This window comes from Cetorhinus maximus, chromosome 11 (assembly GCF_964194155.1).
Source record: "Cetorhinus maximus chromosome 11, sCetMax3.hap1.1, whole genome shotgun sequence".
NCBI lineage: Eukaryota > Metazoa > Chordata > Chondrichthyes > Lamniformes > Cetorhinidae > Cetorhinus > Cetorhinus maximus.
In genome coordinates this window covers 540980-555673 of record NC_135889.1, presented here as the reverse complement: position 1 = coordinate 555673, position 14694 = coordinate 540980, and the positions used below count along the sequence as shown (strand labels likewise).

Sequence of the window (14694 nt, the reverse complement as noted above, 5' to 3'; positions counted from 1 at the left end):
CATTTTCTCCACTTGTGTGTCTCACTGAATGTCTGTCCATACCCTTGTGCACAGTCAAACTATCAGCCAGTGTCCTATCATTTCTTCACTGTCAAAGTATAAAAATGATTCAGTCTCGGATCAGTCTTTTCTCCAAATTACAAATTAAATTATTCTCCACATTAATTTGTAAAGAAGTTTGAGACAATGTAAAATTTAGTTATCTGCTGTTTAACTCACATTACACCCACCCCCCACTGACCCAGCCCCGCGCCCCCCACCGACCCGGCCCCGCACCCCCCACCGACCCGGCCCCGCACCCCCCACCGACCCGGCCCCGCACCCCCCACCGACCCGGCCCCGCACCCCCCACCGACCCGGCCCCGCACCCCCCACCGACCCGGCCCCGCTCCCCCCACCGACCCAGCCCCGCACCCACCCACTGACCCAGCCCCGCACCCCCCACTGACCCAGCCCCGCACCCCCCACTGACCCAGCCCCGCACCCACCACTGACCCAGCTTTGTCCTATCTTCATTCCATTTGCCTTCCTAATCACTGGCTGAACTAACATGCTAATCTTTAGTGATTCATCTCCCAGTGCACTCAAATCCCTCTGTACACAGAGCTCTGCAATCTCTCTTAATTTAAATAATATTCTGCTTTTCTATTCTTCCTGCCAAAATGGACAAGTTCATTTTTTTTCTATATTGTACGCCATCTGCCAAATTTTTGCCCATTCCCTTAACCTGTATAAACCCCTTCGTAAACTCTGATGTTCTCTTAACAACTTATTTTCCTACCTATTTTTGTGTCATCAGCAAACTTAAGCTACCATGCATTCGGTTCCTTCATCCAAGTTATTGATATAAACTGGATATAGTTAAGGCCCCAGCACTGATCCCTGTGGCACTCCACTAGTTGCAACTTGCCAGCCTAAAATTGAACAACTTATTCTGACTCCCTGCATCTTGTTAACTAACCAATCCTCTACCATGTTATTGTGTTACCCCCTCCATCATGAGCTCCTATTTGGTGCTGTAACCTTTAATGTGGCACCTTATCAAATGCCTTTTGGAAATCCAGTGCACCACATCTACAGATTACCCCTTATCATCCTTGCTTGCAACATAGAAAGATTACAGCACAAGAGAACAAAAACAAAAATACCTGGAAAAACTCAGCTGGTCTGGCAGCATCTGCGGAGAGGAACACAGTTAACTTTTCCAGTCCGAATGACTCTTCATCAGAACTAAGGAAAATAGAAAAGAGGTGAAATATAAGCTGCTTTAAGGGGGAGGGGGGTGGGGGGGTGGGACAGGTAGAGCTGGATAGAGGGCCAGTGATTGGTGGAGATTGCCAAAAGATGTCATAGACAAAAGGACCAAAGAGGTGTTGACGGTGGTGACATTAGCTAAGGAATGTGCAAATGGTGACATTAAGGGTAGAAAGCAGGACGAACGAGGTACAGGTAGTCCTAGTGGGGGTGGGGTGGGGGGAAGGGATTGAAATAGGCTAAAAGGTGGAGATAAAACATTGGATGGAAATACATTTAAAAATAATGGAAATAGGTGGGAAAAGAAAAATATATGAAAATTATTGGAAAAGGGGGGATCGGAAATGGGGTGGGGATGGAGGAGAGAGTTCATCATCTAAAATTGTTCAACTCAATATTCAGTTCAGAAGGCTGTAAAGTGCCGAGTCGGAAGATGAGGTGCTGTTCCTCCAGTTTGCGTTGGGCTTCACTGGAACAATGCAGCAGGCCAAGGACGGACATGTGGGCATGAGAGCAGGGTGGAGTGTTAAAATGGCAAGCGACAGGGAGGTCTGGGTCATGCTTGCGGATAGACCGAAGATGTTCTGCAAAGCAGTCACCCTGTCTGCGTTTGGTCTCTCCAATGTAGAGGAAACTGCATTGGGAGCAACGAATGCAGTAGACTAAATTGAGGGAAGTGCAAGTGAAATGCTGCTTCACTTGAAAGGAGTGTTTGGGCCCTTGGACAATGAGGAGAGGGGAAGTAAAGGGGCAGGTGTTGCACCTTCTGCGGTTGCATGGGAAGGTGCCGTGGGAGGGGGTTGAGGTGTAGGGGGTGATGGAGGAGTGGAACAGGGTGTCCCGGAGGGAACGATCCCTGCGGAATGCCGTCAGAGGGGGTGAAGGGAAGATGTGTTTGGTGGTGGCATCATGCTGGAGTTGGTGGAAATGGCGGAGGATGATCCTTTGAATGCGGAGGCTGATGCAGTGATAAGTGAGGACAAGGGGGACCCTATCATGTTTCTGGGAGGGAGAGGAAGGTGTGAGGGCGGATGCGCGGGAGATGGGCCAGACATGGTTGAGGGCCCTGTCAACCACCTTGGGTGGAAAACCTCAGTTAAGGAAGGAGGAGGACATGTCAGAGGAACTGTTTGCCATATTTCTGTCTTCACCCCTTCCCCTGTCTCCCAGAACCCTGATAGGGTCCCACATGTCCTCACTTTTCACCCCACCAGGATCCATATTCAAAGGATCATCCCCCACTATTTTTGTCATCTCCAACATGAGGCCACCACAAAACACATCTTTTCCTCACCCCCTGTCAGCATTCCGTAGGGAGCATTCCCTCTGTGACACTCTGGTCCACTCCTCCATCACCCCCCAAATCCTCATCGCCTTTCAATGGCACCTTCCCATGCAATTGCAGATGGTGCAACACCTCATCATTTACTGCTTCCGTTCTCATGATCCAAGGCCCCAAACACTCCTTTCAGGAGAAAGGGCGCTTCACTTGCACCTCCTTCAATTTTGCCGACTGTATTCGCTGATCCCGAAGCAGTCTCCTCTATATTGGGGAGACTAAACGCAGACTGAGGGATCGATTTGCAGAACACCTTCACTCAGTCTGCAAGCATGACCCAGACCTTCCTGTTGCTTGCCAATTCAACACACCACCTTGCTCCCATGCCCACATGTCCGTCCATGGCTCCTGCAATGCTCCAGTGAAGCCCAAGGCAAACCGGAGGAACGGCACCTCATCTTTTGATTGGGTAATTTACGGCCTTTTGAAGTGAACATTAAGCACAACAACTTCAGACCATGAACTTTGTGCTAGTGAGTATAGGAATAGGAGATAGAAAGGATGAATGCGTGGCTGAAGAGATGGTGCAAGAGGGAGAGCTTTAGTTTCCGGAATTATTGGGTCTGTTTCTGGCGAAGTTGGGGCCTGTACAAGTCGGAGATTTGCTCATGAACTGGAACAGGACAAACATCCTTCTGGGGGGGGTTTGCTAGTGCTGCTGGCTGGGACGGGGGGGCGCAGCTTTAAACTGATTTGGCAGGGGGATGGGATGCAGAGCGGAGGTACAGTAGGGGGTGATGCACAGCCAAATATAGAAGGGAAACGAATCAATCTGGAAGGGAGAACAAATATAGACCTGTTAAGGCACAAAGCTGGATTGCGTTTACTTTAACCCAAGGAGTTTTACCAGTAAGGCCGATGAATTGAGGACATTGATTAACACATAGGAATGTAATGTTGGTGCAATCGGAGAGAGATGGTTGAGGGGAGGACAGGGATGGCAGCTAAATATTACAGTGTATAGAATCTTCATGTGTGACAGGGCAGGGTGTAAAAGAGGAGGTGCCATTGCCTTATTGATCAAGGGTCAATTGCTGCAGTAAAGTGGGATGGTATCATAGAAGATTCCTCAAATGAAGCCATATGGGTAAAACTTAAAAAACAAAAAGGGGGGCAATCTCTTTGCTGGGAGTGTACTTTAGACCTCCAAACATTCAGGGGGAGAGAGAGGAGCAGATATGCAGGTAAATCTCAGTGAAGTGTAAAAGTAATAGGGTAATAATAGTAGGGGATTTCAAATTCCCCAATATTAACTGGGCTGGTCATGATGTGAATGGTGGAATTCTTAAAGTGCATCCAGGAGAGCTTTTTGAGCCAGCATGTAGAAAGTCCTACAAGAGAAGGGGAAGTCCTGGCCCTAAGCTTAGGGAATGAAGCCGGGCAAGTGGGAGAAGTGTCAGTGGGGGAGCATTTCGGCGACAATGACCACAACTCTGAAATTTAAGGTAGTTATGGAAAAGGACAAAGATGGGCTGGAAAGAAAGTTACTGAACTGGGTGAAGGCCAATTTCAATACGATCAATCAGGATCCGGCCAAAGTGGAGTGGGAGCAGCTACTTGTGTGAAAGTTTACATCAGAGCAGTGGGAGTCATTCAAAAAGGCAATAGTGAGAGTTCAGGGCCAACATGTGCCCCTGAAGGTGAAGGGTAGGACCAACAAGTCCAAGAAACCTGCATGTCAAAGGGATATAGCACATTGAATAAGTTTATAAAGGTGGCTTATGTCAGATACAGAGGGCTGAAAACAACAGAAGCCCTCGAGGAGTAAAGAAAGTGTGGGTGGGTGTGGGGTGGGGCGCAGGAGTAATTAAATACTTAGGAGAGCAAAGCAGGGACATGATAAAACACAGGCGGGCAAGATAAAGGAAAATCCGAAGGCATTTTATAAATATATTAAGGGCAAGAGGATAACCAGAGGAAGAAGAGAGCCCACTTGGGGCCAAAGTGGCAATCTGCGTGGAGCCAGAGAGTGAGGTTTTGAACGATTACTTTTCAGCCTTGTTCACTATGGAGAAGGACAATGTAGGTGTAGAAATCAGGGAAGGGCACTGTGATATGCTTGAAGAAATTAACATTGAAGAAAAAGGTATTAGTGGTTTTAGCGAGCTTAAAAGTAGATACATTCCCAGGCCCAGGTGAGATGTACCCAAGGCTGCTTTGTGAGGCAAGGCAGGAGATTGCAGGGGCTCTGGCACTAATTTTCAAATCCTCTCTGGCTACAAGAGAGGCTCCAGGGGACTAGAGGACAGCGAATTTGGCACCATTATTCAAGAAGCCTAGTATGGATAAACCAGGTAATGACAGGGCAGTGAGTCTAACATCAGTGGTAGGGAAACTATTGGGAAAAAAATATGAGGCACAGGATTAATTTCCACTCGCAGGGGCAGGGATTAATTTGGGATAGTCAGTATGGCTTTGTCAGGGGGAGATCATGTCTAACAAACTTGGGATTAGAATAGATAGGCTGCTTGATGGCTGGCACGGACATGAAGGGCCTGTTTCTGTGTAACTCTGTCTCTCTCTCTCTCTCCCCCATCTTTACCCCCATTTTTACTCATTTAAAAAAAATACTTCTTTACTTTTATTTATTTTTAATCTATATATTCTTTGTTTTATCCTTTTTCACCACCATCCCTCCCCCCCCCACAGGGACCATCTGTCACTGTTTTCTGTATATGTTGTGCTTTTACACAGCGCTATGCCTTGTTCTTCTATTACCTTTCTGCCATGATCAGCACCTTCTTTAGCTCTTACCACCACCATTAACACTCCCTTTGTTTCTGTCCATGACATCCTCGTCCACCTCTCCTGAGCTCCCACCTACCCTAACCTTCTATTTTGCTCCACCTGCTCCGCCCCCTCTTAAATAGTATAAAATCCATCACATTTCCACTTCCCTTTAGCTCTGAAAAAGTCATATGGACTGGAAATGTTAACTCTGTTTCTCTCTCCACAGTTAATGACAGACCTGCTGAGTTTTTCCAGCATTTTCTGTTTTTACCTCCAACCTGGTTCGGAGAGTTAATCTATGCAGATGTTATCTGCGGTGTCCTACAGATTCATACCCCGAAGCTCGAAGTTTCATTTAACTATGGTGCAACAAAGCTGGGTGACAACCACAAGACATGGTGCCTATAACCGAGCACCAGTAAAACAGCTTCTAGCATATTCCACCTGCAATGCCAACACAACGGCATAGTGAGATTCCCGCTATACTTGTAATACAGAGACCCAGGAGGCAGATGTTGTCGTTTGAATCCAATAAAAATCTGGAATTAAAAGTTTATTGAGCACGGAACCATTGACGAATGTTGTGAAAGCCCATTTGGCTTTTTTGACTAATAACCTTTAGGGCAGGAAATCTGCCGTCCTTACCTGGTCTGGCCTACATGTGACTCCAGACCCACAGCAATGTGGTTGACTCTTAAATGCCCTCTAGCAAGCCATTCAGCTGAACCAAACTGCTCCAAATCCCCAAAAAAGGATCGAAACTGGACCGTCCACCTGGCATCGATCTAGGCACCGGAAATGACAACGGCAAACTCAGCCCCCACAGTCCTGCAAAGTCCTCCTTACCAGCAGACTGCGGCTAGTGCCAAAATTGGGAGAGCTGTCTCACAGGCTGGTCAAGCAACAGCCCTGACATAGTCATCCTCACGGTATCATATCTTACAGATAATGTCCCAGACACCATCAACATCCCTGGGTATGCCCTGCCCTGCCCTATTGGAAGGACAGGCCCAGCAGAGGTGGTAGTACGGTGGTATACACAGTCAACAGGGAGTTGCCCTGGGATTCCTCAACATCATCTCCAGACACCATGAAGTCTCCTGGTCAAACATGGGCAAGGAAACCTCCTGCTGAATACCACGTACCGCCCTCCCTCAGCTGATGAATCAGGGCTTCCTCCATGTTGAACACCACTTGGAGGAACCACTGAGGGTGGAAAGGGTGCAAAATGTACTCTGGGAGGGAGACTTCAACGTCCATCACCAAGAGTGGCTCGGTTGCTCCGAGCCGAGCTGGCCGAATACAAAAGGAAGTGAATGGTGGCAGACAGTTAAACAATTCACTGGAGGCTGCACAAATATCCCCATCCTCAAATGATGGGGAAGCCAAGCACATCAGTGCATAAGATAAGGCTGCAGCATTTGCTACAATCTTCAGCCAGAAGTGGCGTGTGGATGATCCATCTCGGCCTCCTCCGGAGCTCCCCAGCATCACAGATGCCAGTCTACAGCCAATTCAATTCACTCCACGTGATATCAAGAAACGACTAAAGGCACTGGACACGGCAAAGAATATGTACCCCGACAACATTCCGGAAATAATACTGGAGACTTATGCTCCAGAACTTGCCCTGCCCCTAGCCAAGCTATTCCAATACAACTACAACGTTAGCATCAACCCAGCTATGTGGAAAATTGCCCAGGCACATCCTGTACACAAAAATCAGGACAAATCCAACTCGGCCAATTACCTCCCCATCAGTCTACTCTCGATCAATAGTCATCTAATGGAAGGGGTCAGCAACAGTGCTATCAAGCAGCACTTGCTTAGCAATAACCTGCACAGTGATGCCCAGTTTGAGTTCCGCCAGGGCCACTCAACTCCTGACCTCATTACAGCCTTGATTCAAACATGGACAAAAGAGCTGAACTCGAGGTAAGGTGAAAGTGACTCCCCTTGACATCAAGGCCACATTTGGCAGTGTGTTACACCAAGGAGCCCTAGCAAAACAGGAGTCAATGGGAATCGGGGAAAACTCTCCACTGCCTGGAGGCATACCTAGCACAAAGGAAGATGGTTGTGGTTGCTGGAGATCAGTCATCTCAGCTCCAGGACATCACTGCAGGAGTTCCTCAGGATAGTGTCCCCAGCCCAATCACCTTCAGCTGCTTCATCAATGACCTTCTTTCCATGATAAGGCCAGAAGTGGGGATGTTTGCTGATGATTGCACAATGTTCAGCACCATTCACGATAATGGAGCAGTCCACGTCCAAATGCAGGAAGAGCAGGACAATATCCAGACTTGGGCTGACAAGTGGCAAGTAAAACTCACACCACACAAGTGCCAGGAAATGACCATCTCCAACAAGAGAGAATCTAACTACTTGACGTTCAATGGCATTACAATCACATAACCCCACTATCAACGTCCTTGGGGGGCGGGGGAGGGGGGGTGGCGGGGTTACCATTGACCAGAAACTGAATTGGACTAGCCATATAAATACAATGGCTACAAGAGCAGGTCAGAGGCTTGGAATCCTGTGACGAGTAACTCATCTTCTGATGCCTCAATGCCTGTCCACCATCTACAAGACACAAGTTAGGAGTGTGATGGGATACTCCCCACTTGCCTGGATGAGTGCAGCTCCCAGGACACCCAAGAAACTTGACACCATCCAGGACAAAGCAGCCCACTTGATTGGCACCACGTCCAAAAAATATCCTCTCCCTCCACCACTGATACACAGTGGCAGCCGTGTGTACCATCTACAAGGTGCACTGCAGGAATTCACCAAGGCTCCTTCAACAGCACCTTCCAAGCACACAGTCATTGCCATCTAGATGGACAATGGCAGCAGATAGATGGGAACATCACCAGCTGGAAGTTCCCCTCCAAGTCACTCACCATCCTGACTTGGAAATATGCCACCGTTCCTTCACTGTCACTGGGTCAAAATCCTGGAACTCCCTTTCTAACAGCACTGTGGGTGCACATATACCACATGGAATACAGCAGTTCAAGAAGGAAGCTCCTCAGCACCTTCTCAAGGGAAATTAGGGATGGGTAATAAATACTGCCCAGCCAGCGAAGCCCACCTCCCATGAATGAATGTTTAAAAATGCCAGCACTAACAGGAAACTGAACATCACCCTGGATGGCCAGAGTCTGAACAATCCCCACCTTTTCTATCTCGGCGTCATCCTTGACAGAAGTCTTACATACAAGCAGCACGTCATCAAGACAGCAGAAAAACAGGCTCACAGTAAACTGACAAGTTCCTCATGGAGATCACAGGCCAACATCCTAAAGATCTTTACTCTTGACTCTTGACATCATGTACTCAACTGCAGAATACTGCGGCCCAGTAAGATACCAATCTGACCACAACAAATGTACCAATGTACATCATGCAGGACTCTTTGACCAAATCACCTCCCCTGGTTCCCTGCTCTGAACAGCAGCACCCCTGCCCCCACCACCAGAAGGATAATTGCAAAGGGCAAGCAATTGGCAAAAGTCTAGTCTAACCCAGAATGCTCTAATTCAACAACTCCTCAACCCACCAGCAGTATACCTTCCATCACGCCACCCCATATGGTTCAACACACGACAGCGAGAAGTAACATCTGTGGACCCGGGGCAGGAGGATTAGCGGGAGAAAACATCCATCAGAAACCACTCTTGTTGTAGAACGCAATGCTCATCCACCAAGCTTTGACCTCCTAGAGTGGGTCTCTTAAACCGTTTCTAGACTGACCAATGCTCTGTGCAGCACTCAACATTAGTGAGGTCGCTAAGACCATCCAGTGTGCTGTGGTGTGGTCCAAACAATGACTCGTATTTTTGAGGAGTGTCCACTCACTAAACAAGAAGGCTGCTAAAAGAACTCCGTCTAGCCACTAACAAAGCTATTGCTTGGCTCTTTGATTATACAAACACTAAATAAATAAATTTAAAATCTTAGATGAATGACAGGTGATCTCATTGAAACATAGAAGAATCTGAAGGGGCATGACCGTGTAGACACTGAAAAGCTGTTTCCCATGGCTGGGAATCTGGAAGATGGGATACAGATTATTCAGGACTGAGATAAGGAGGAACTGATTCACTCAGAGTTGTGAATCTTTGGAATTCTCTACCCCATTTGCTCGTTTGATCTTGCATGGTCAGCAGTGGTTCAAGAGGCAGCCTCACCACCACCTTCTCAATTGGGGATGGGCAATAAAAATGCTGCCTAGACAGTGACACCCACATTCAATGAAATAAAAAAAGGAAGGATATAAGGAGCAGGCAGGAAAGCAGAGTTGAGGCAGAAGAGTCATTATGATCAGGCATAGTGCAGCAGGCTCAAGAGGCCAAAGGGTCCACAGCTTATGTCCACAGCTACTTATGTTCCTGTGTTAAAATCATGGCATTGCCAGATCAGGAGCCAATGCAGTAACACACTAACAGAGACTTACAGTTCACTGCCCGGCAGACAGGAAGAAAAGACACTGATGTCTGTAGAGGAGCAGTCAGGGTCACAGGAGCAGTCCAGTTCACAGACTCTGCCAATCAGGCCACAGATACAAATGGGAACAGCTGGAACAAGACAGAGAGAGAAATGTCTTACCACAGAGCACAGAAAGTATCAAAAACCATCTCTCTCCCATGTCTGAATCCACAATAATTTTCTTCTCCATTTCCCCATATCAATCTGCAAACTTATTCTCCCATTGCTTTCTACTTATTCAATTGCTGGTGCCAGATATGCTCTCAACCCTTTGAATTAAAAATAATAAGGTGAATTTGTGGTCCAATTTTAATCGTGATGCAGGACCAAAGAGACTTCAAAGAAAACACTCAGATTTTGAGATATTTTTTTTTCTACGTTATAAACAGAGTTATAGATTACAAAAATGAGGAAGTTATGTTCAATTTTTATCAATCACAGGTTGGGTCTGAGCGAGAGTTTCCGGGCCCCACACTTAAAAAGCTGGAGCAGAATTAACAGAATGGTAGCAAGAGTGAGAAACTTTACAAGATAAACTGCAGCGGTTCAAGAAGGTGGCTAACCACCAGCTTGTCAACGGCATTTAGGAACATGCAACAGATGCTGGCCTTGTCAGTGACTCCCAAATCCCATGAAAGAATTTTTAAAAACGTCAGTTATGTGAAGCCCTGGGAAAACTGGTGCTGTTTCCCTTAGAGCAGAGAAGGCTAAAGGGAGATTGAACAGAGGAGTTCAAAATGAGGAAGGTTTTGATAGTGACGGAGGAAGTGTTTCCACTGGAAGAGGGGTCGGAAGCAGAGGAGGACAGATTTATGGAATCTGTAATTGGCAAAGGAACCAGAAGGGAGATGAGTTTTTATTTTAAATAGTGAGTTATGATGATCTGGAAGGAGTGATATGAAAGAGCGGGCGCAGAAGTAACTCCCCATCCTGCACCACCCATTCTCCCCACACCATCCTCCCCCGCCCCCTGCCAACTACCTGCTCTGATTGAGGATCTGAGGAATGTGAAAAGAATTGATCAGTTGACAGAAACATTAATGACTGGTGTGGGAGGCCAGGGCAAGGGGACAACTGTCCTATTGTTAGAGTCACGATATTCAGGAGAGCAAGTTAGGAAACACTTCCTGACACAAAGCGTTGGGGAAGTGGAGAACTCTGTCCCAGAAAATTTGTGCTCGAGAACATTCCGCACCATATCCAAGCTGTTCCAGTAAAGCTACAACAGCTCCAGCTACCCGGCTATGTGGAAAATTGCCCAGTTATGGCCTGTACACAAAGAGCAGGACAAGTACAAGCCAGCTAATTACTGCCCCATCAGTCTACTCTCCATCATCAGTAAAGTAGCAGAAGGAGTCATCAACTGTGCTATAATGCAGCACTTGTTTAGCAATAACCTGCTCACTGATGCCCAGTTTGGGTTCAGCCAGGGCCACTCAGCTCCTAAACTTATGACAGTGAGATGAGAGTGACTGCCCTTGAGATCAATTCTCCATTTGACTGAGTGTAGCATCAAGGAGCCCGAGCAAAACTGGAGTCAACGGGAATCAGTGGGAAAACTCTCTGCTAGTTGGAGTCATGCCGAGCACAAAGGAAGATGGTTGTTGGAAGTCAGTCATCTCAGCTCCAGGAGTTCCTCAGGGTAGTGTCCTCAGCCCAACCATCCTTTGCTGTTTCCATGACCTTCCTTGCACAAGGTCAGAAGTGGGGATGTTCGCTGATGATTGCACAATGTCCAGCACCATTAGTGACTCCTCAGATACCGATGAGTCCATGTCCAAATGCAGCAAGACCTGGACAATATCCAGGCTTGAGCTGACAAGTGGAAGTAACATTCACACCACACAGGTGTCAGGCAATGACCATCCCCAACAAGAGGGAATCCAACCATCGCCTCTTGATGTCCAATGGCATTCCCATCACTGAATCCCCCACTATCAACATCCTGGGGTTTACCATTGACCAGAAACTGAGCTGCACCGGCCAAATAAAAACTGTGGCTACAAGAGCAGGTCAGAGGCTGGGAATCCTGCAGCGGGTAACTCGCCTCCCGACCCCCCCCAAAGCCTGTCCATTGGGCGGGGATTTGATGATGGGGGAGGGGGTGTTTGTGAATGACGGTGAGAAGGTCAGTGTTTCTGGGGAATTTACAGTATTTCTAGAGAGTGAAAGCTTTGTATTGAAGTCAGATTGTTGAATAGTGGGGGGGCCCGGGATTAACCTGCAGCTTTGGAGAGAAAAGGGAGCATTTGCGCCTCTCCTGAGGAAAATGGAGCAATGAGAGGCGGGGAGAATGGAGAAAGGCGAAAGGCTGCTTTTCCCTCCTAGACCCAGCTTCACTCTCGCTCTGAAGATCGTGTCCCCCAGCCCAAGGTGAAGAATGGGAACAAATCCAAACAACATCACCAGGGCTGAGTGAAGAAATCGCTGCCATGTCGGCAATGCCGCCTTTCCAAGGTCCCAGGAAGATGAGGGGATCCTCCCAGTCCCGGGACTCACATTGAAAACCCGCAAACTATTTACAGGCGATTTAAACTCTTCCCGCCTTTTCTCCCAGGCTCCGCTTTATTGCAATATCTGCCCGGCCCCGCCCCCAACCCGGCCCCGCCCCCCCCTCCCAGCCCGGCCCCGCCCCACCCCCTCCCAGCCCGGCCCCGCCCCACCCCCTCCCAGCCCGGCCCCGCCCCCTCCCCCACCCCCACCCCCAGCCCGGCCCCGCCCCCTCCCCCAGCCCCGCCCCGCCCCCTCCCCCAGCCCCGCCCCCTCCCCCAGCCCGGCCCCGCCCCCTCCCCCAGCCCGGCCCCGCCCCCAGCGGCTCTCAGGTTAAACACACCCCGGCCAGCGGAGCGGGAAGTGGGTTGTAAACTGGGATCTCCGGCTGGAGCGGTTCCGGATGGAGTCTCTGCAGCTCCAGCCCCCATTCCCGCATTCACATTGGGCCCCAACTTCCAACTCCCGCCGGAAATTGCTGCCCCGCTGAATTTACACTGAAAATAAACACCCGCTTACCGGGTCCGCAAAACTGCGGCGCCGCTTCCGCTCCCCTGAGCCGCTCGGGGCGGAAACGGAAAAGGCTCCTCGCGGGCCCAGCGCAGGCCCCGCCCCCGGTTACACAGCACCCGCTAATTGGCTAAAGGGCCAGGGAGATTGACAGGCCAGTGACAAGCTCAGTGGGCAGGAATTGGGGGGGTGGTTATGTCTGGAGTTTGGGGGCGGGGGGGTGGTCATGTCTGGAGTTTGGGGGTGGGGGGGTGGTCATGTCTGGAGTTTGGGGGCTGGGGGGGGATGCTCATGTCTGGAGTTTAGGGGTGGGGGGGGATGCTCATGTCCGGAGTTTGGGGGTGGGGGGGATGCTCATGTCCGGAGTTACGGGGGGGGTGGTCATGTCTGGAGTTTGGGGGTGGGGCAGATGGTCATGTCGGGAGTTTGGGGGTGGGGGGGTGGTCATGTCTGGAGTTATGGGGTGGGGGGGTGGTCACGTCTGGAATTTGGGGGTGGTCATGTCTGGAGTTTTGGGGTGGGGGGGTGGTCATGTCTGGAGTTTTGGGGTGGGGGGGTGGTCATGTCTGGAGTTTTGGGGTGGGGGGGGTGGTCATGTCTGGAGTTTGGGGGTGGGGGGTGGTCATGTCTGGAGTTTGGGGGTGGGGGGGTGGTCATGTCTGGAGTTTGGGGGTGGGGGGTGGTCATGTCTGGAGTTTGGGGGTGGGGGGATGCTCATGTCTGGTGTTTGGGGGGGGATGCTCATGTCCGGGGTTTTGCGGGGGGGGGGATGCTCATGTCCGGAGTTTGGGGGTGGAGGGGATGCTCATGTCTGGAGTTTGGGGTGGGGGGGGATGCTCATGTCTGGAGTTTGGGGGTGATGCTCATGTCTGGAGTTTGGGGGTGGAGGGGATGCTCATGTCTGGAGTTTGGGGTGGGTGGGGATGCTCATGTCTGGAGTTTGGGGGTGATGCTCATGTCTGGAGTTTGGGGGTAGGGGGGATGCTCATGTCTGGAGTTTGGGGGTGGGGGGGATGCTCATGTCTGGATTTTGAGGGTGGGGGGGATGCTCATGTCTGGAGTTTGGGGGTGGGGGGGATGCTCATGTCTGGAGTTTGGGGGTGGGGGGGATGCTTATGTCTGGAGTTTGGGGGTGGGGGGGATGCTCATGTCCGGAGTTTGGGGGGGGGTCCATGCTCATGTCTGGAGTTTGGGGGTAGTGGGGATGCTCATGTCTGGAGTTTGGGAGTGGGGGGGATGCTCATGTCCGGAGTTTGGGGGTGGAGGGGACGCTCATGTCTGGATTTTGGGGGTAGGGGGGATGCTCATGTCTGGAGTTTGGGGGTGGGGGGGATGCTCATGTCTGGAGTTTGGGGGTGGGGGGGATGCTCATGTCTGGAGTTTGGGGGTGGGGGGGATGCTCATGTCCGGAGTTTGGGGGTGGGGGGGATGCTCATGTCCGGAGGTTGGGGGTGGGGGGTATGCTCATGTCTGGAGTTTGGGGGTAGTGGGGATGCTCATGTCTGGAGTTTGGGGGTGGCGGGGATGCTCATGTCTGGAGTTTGGGGGTAGGGGGGATGCTCATGTCTGGAGTTTGGGGGGTGGGGGATGATCATATCCGGAGTTTGGGGGGGGTCCATGCTCATGTCTGGAGTTTGGCAGGGTGCTGTCCATGGGTGAGCAAGGCGGTGTGGGAGAGTCCGGGGTGTGGGTTGTGGGTTGTTCCGGTGGGGTGTTGGTGTGTGGGAGAGACCAGGGGTTTGGGGTGCGGGAAAGTCGGGTGGGTGGTGGTGCGGGTGAGTCCGGAGTTTGGGGATGCAGGACAGTCCCGGGTGGTGTGGTTGCGGGAGAGGCCGCGGGGAGGGGGTTCAGGTGTGGGAGTCTCTGGCTGAGCTAGG

At 50.3% G+C, this 14694-nt stretch overlaps 1 protein-coding gene across 1 annotated transcript in view; it reads right to left on the bottom strand.

The window, feature by feature from the left end:
* Positions 1-12923, bottom strand: part of LOC144686942 (NACHT, LRR and PYD domains-containing protein 3-like) — a 37493-nt gene extending 24570 nt beyond the window's left edge. Inside the window, exons 1-2 of the mRNA XM_078552788.1 lie at positions 12827-12923; positions 9786-9906 (exon numbers count right to left, since the gene is read on the bottom strand). The gene's annotated coding sequence lies outside the window, so the exon portion shown is untranslated. The remainder of the gene's footprint in view (positions 1-9785; positions 9907-12826) is intronic.
* Between the last annotated feature and the right edge of the window lie 1771 nt (positions 12924-14694).